Below are 4,678 nucleotides of genomic sequence, written 5' to 3' on the forward strand. Positions count from 1 at the left end.
TGAACACTACTAAGTTCCTGCGGTAACTTTAATCGATAAGCAACTGCTCCAATTCTTTCGGTGATTTCAAAGGGTCCTACGTACCTAGGACTTAGCTTTCCTCGTTTAACGAATCGTACAACGCCTTTCCAGGGTGACACTTTCAACATGACTTTGTCGCCCACTTGAAATTCTAGCGGTTTTCTTCTTACATCAGCATAACTCTTTTGGCGACTCATGGCCGTTTTCAATCGCTGTTGTATTTGAATGATCTTGTCGGTGGTTTCATGAATAATTTCTGGTCCAGTAAGTTTTCTTTCTCCTACTTCACTCCAACAGATAGGAGATCTGCACTTTCTACCGTAAAGTGCTTCAAATGGCGCTGCGTTGATTCTCGTATGATAGCTGTTATTGTATGAAAATTCTGCCAACGGTAAGTGTCGTTCCCAACTGGTTCCAAAGTCAATCACGCATGCCCGTAACATGTCTTCCAATGTTTGTATTGTTCTTTCACTTTGACCATCTGTCTGTGGGTGATAAGCGGTGCTCATATCTAATCGAGTTCCCAATGCTTTTTGTAATGACTGCCAAAAACGTGATGTGAATCGGGTGTCGCGATCAGATATGATGGAGATGGGTACACCATGCCTGGAAACTACTTCTTTCAAATATAGGCGTGCTAATTTCTCCATACTGTCTGTCTCCTTTATTGGTAGAAAGTGAGCTGATTTAGTTAGACGGTCAACTATCACCCAAATAGTATCATGACTATTTGCAGTCTTTGGCAATTTCGTAATGAAATCCATGGTTATTCTTTCCCATTTCCACTACAGAATTTTCGGTTGTTGCAGTAATCCTGACGGCTTTTGGTGCTCAGCTTTGACCTTTGCACACGTCAAACATTTGCTTACATAAGTAGCAATTTCTGTCTTCATATTAGGCCACCAATAAAACTTCTTGAGATCGTGGTACATTTTTCCGTTTCCTGGGTGAATTGAGTACCTCATTTTGTGTGCTTCATCTAGTACTAGTTGCCTTAGATTACCATGTTTTGGTACCCATATCCTACCAGAAAAATACAGGGTTCCATCGGCTTTTACTTCAAGCTGTTTTTCTAACCCTCTGCTCATTTCGCCTTTTTCAATTTCTTCTTTTAAAGCCTCTAACTGTGCTGCTTGAATTTGCTTTGTGAGATCAGTACGAATTGTAATATTCAAAGCTCGGACCCTAAGAGGTTTTACTCTTTCTTTTCGACTTAGGGCATCAGCTACAACATTAGTCTTTCCGGGGTGGTAACGGACTTCACAATCGTAATCGTTTAACAACTCTACCCAGCGACGTTGCCTCATATTGAATTGTTTTTGATCAAAAATATGCTGAAGACTCTTATGGTATGTGTACACTGTACACTTGGTGCCATATAGATAGTGTCTCCATATTTTGAGTGCAAAAACTACTGCTCCAAGTTCCAAATCGTGCGTCGTATAGTTCTCTTCATGAATTTTTAGTTGTCGTGAGGCATATGTGATAACTTTGGTGCGTTGCATTAATACACATCCTAAACCTTGGCACGAAGCGTCACAATAGATCACGAAATCATCATTTCCTTCCGGTAATGACAAAATGGGTGCAGACGTTAACTTCTTCTTTAATAACTGGAATGAGGATTCCTGTTCCGTGGACCAATCATACTTCTTTCCCTTTTGAGTTAATGCAGTTAAGGGTTTGGCGATTCTAGAGAAATCTTGAATGAATCTTCAGTAGTAACCAGCAAGACCTAAGAATTGGCGGATTTGTTTTGGAGTCTTCGGTGTTTCCCATTTACTAATGGCTTCGATCTTAGCAGGGCCAACTTTAATTCCATGTTTACTGACAACATGGCCTAAAAATTGTACTTCTTGTAACCAGAAATCACACTTCAAAAATTTTGCGTACAATTCTTCTTTCTTGAGTACCTCCAGTACCAGTCTTAAGTGTTGCTCATGTTCTTCCTTGTTCTTCGAGTAAATCAATATGTCGTCGATAAAAACAATGACAAATTTGTCTAAATATGGTCTACAGATGCGATTCATTAGATCCATGAATACTGCTGGAGCATTAGTTAATCCAAAAGGCATGAATAGAAACTCATAGTGACTGTAACGGGTTCTGAACGTGGTTTTAGGAACATCTTCTTCCTTCACTCTCAGCTGATGATATCCGGAGCGTAGATCAATCTTAGAATAAACACTTGATCCTTGCAATTGATCAAACAAATCATCAATCCTCGGTAATGGGTACCGATTCTTAATCATTAATTTGTTTAATTCTCGATAATCTATGCACATTCTCATAGATCCATCCTTCTTCTTGACGAACAGAATAGGAGCACCCCAAGGTGAAAAGCTGGGACGAATAAATCCACGGTCCGATAATTCTTGCAACTGGTCTTGTAATTCTTGCATTTCTGAAGGTGCAAGTCTATATGGAGATCGGGCTACAGGTGCAGCTCCTGGAATGAGATCAATATGGAATTCTACACATCTATGTGGAGGTAGCCCCGGTAATTCTTCTGGAAATACTCCGGGATATTCTCTTACAACCGGCATGTCATCAATGCTTCTTTCTTCCGTATCGATCTTCTTTACGTGTGCCAGAATAGCATAACAACCTTTTCTTATAAGTTTCTGAGCCTTCATACAGCTGATAAGGTTCAGCTTCGAGTTGCTCTTCTCCCCATAAATCATTAATGACGTTTCATCCTTTCGAGGGATGCGGATCGCTTTCACAGCGCAAACAACTTCCGCTCTTGTTTTGGACATCCAGTCCATGCCAACGATTACGTCAAAACTTCCTAATTCTACGGGTATCAAATCGATTTTGAAGGTTTCACCAGCGAGATTTATTTCGCAACCATGGCAAATTTTATCGGCTTTTATTAGTTTACCATTAGCTAATTCGATAGTATATTTATCGTCTAGAGGCAATGATGCACATTTTAGTTTAGAACTAAAGTCTTTACACATATAACTTCTATCAGCACCCGTATCAAACATAATAGAAGCTAGTTGATTATTAACGGTAAACGTACCCGTGACAAGATTAGGATCCTCACGTGCTTCACTGGTACTAACATTAAATGCCCTCCCACATGTGGGTTCTTTGTTCTTCTCCTTATCAGGGCATTGATTTATAAAGTGACCAGACTTCCCGCATCCAAAACATTTCTTGACATCGGTCGGTTTTGTCTTTACTTCAGAAACGGTGGCATAACAATCTTTTGCCACATGTCCTTTCTTGTTGTACTTATCACAGACCACTTGGTAATAACCTGCATGACGTGTGTAACATCTTTTGCAGAACGGATGGGGTCCCTTATAGTTTGGACTTGCAGTTGCCCCATCTTGTTTACCTTTAAAAGTTTCTTGTTTCTTCAAGTGAGTACTTTTGCCCTTATAGTATTCCTATTTCCTCTTTCCTTTAGTTGTCTTGACTTCGGTAATTGGTGCCTTAATCGAACTCTCTGTGATCTGGTCCATGAGTTGGTGTGCCATTGTCATGGCTTTCTGCATCGTATTCGGTTTGGACGATGTAACATTTCCTTTGATATTGATCGATAAACCGTCAATATACATTTCTATCTTTCGTTTCTCGTTTGGAACCAATTCGGGACACAACAAGGCTAGTTCCATGAAACGCTTTTCATAGTTATTGAGATTCGCGCCGAAAACCTTCAGATTACGTAACTCAGATTCCATTTTTCTGATCTCGTTTCGAGGACAGTACTCCTCGAGTAGCATCTTTTTCAGTTCTTCCCAAGAGATATCATATTCCGTATCTACTCCTTCTGCTTTAGCATAATTGTTCCACCAAGTAAGTGCACCGTCTTGCAACGTGCACGAAGCATACTTTGACTTGTATCCATTTGCACAATTACTGATTTTGAAATCGGACTCCATCTTTTCAAACCATCGGGTTAGACCGACTGGTCCCTCGGTTTCACTAAACGTCTGTGGTTTGCATCCTTGAAAAGTTTTGTATGAGCATCCGTTTCGTGAGTTTGTGTTTACGGCTGCTGCTTTGGCTGCTGCTTCGGCTGTTGCTTTTGCTGCCTCAGCTGCAACAATTCTTTCATTCACACGTTTCTCGATTAGTTCCTCAAACTCAGCATCCGACATTTGAGACATGTTTCTTCAATAAATACAATAGAGATAATTTAATCATATAGAATATTATAGGTAAAATGAGTTATCAATAGTTAATCGTAGCATATTAATAATATGAACCAATTATTATAAAAGCCTTTTCTTCTTATTAGCATTTTATAATTATTTCTAGGGTATTACCTACCCGTTAAGTTCATACATAATAGCTAGTACAAGGAATTAACTACTAGAATCGTAATAATATTCCACTATGAAAAATTATAGCGAGTTACTACATTATTATGTAATAATAATAATAAGTATTAATAATACAAATAATCATTCCATGCATTTATTATTAATAAACCAAAATAATACAATACCATACAATACCGATATTTTACATAACAAGATAGAGTAGCACACATAAGCAATAAAATAGCGCATGGAAGATTTATGGTTGCGAGGTTGTTTATTCAGAACTATCAGAAACTTCTTCCCATTTGGTTCTCTCTGCCAATTGTTTGTGTGCACATGGTCCGACAGACATTCTGGCAGTGTATTTAATTTTTGGT

Source organism: Rutidosis leptorrhynchoides, chromosome 5, assembly GCF_046630445.1.
Source record: "Rutidosis leptorrhynchoides isolate AG116_Rl617_1_P2 chromosome 5, CSIRO_AGI_Rlap_v1, whole genome shotgun sequence".
Taxonomy (NCBI): domain Eukaryota; kingdom Viridiplantae; phylum Streptophyta; class Magnoliopsida; order Asterales; family Asteraceae; genus Rutidosis; species Rutidosis leptorrhynchoides.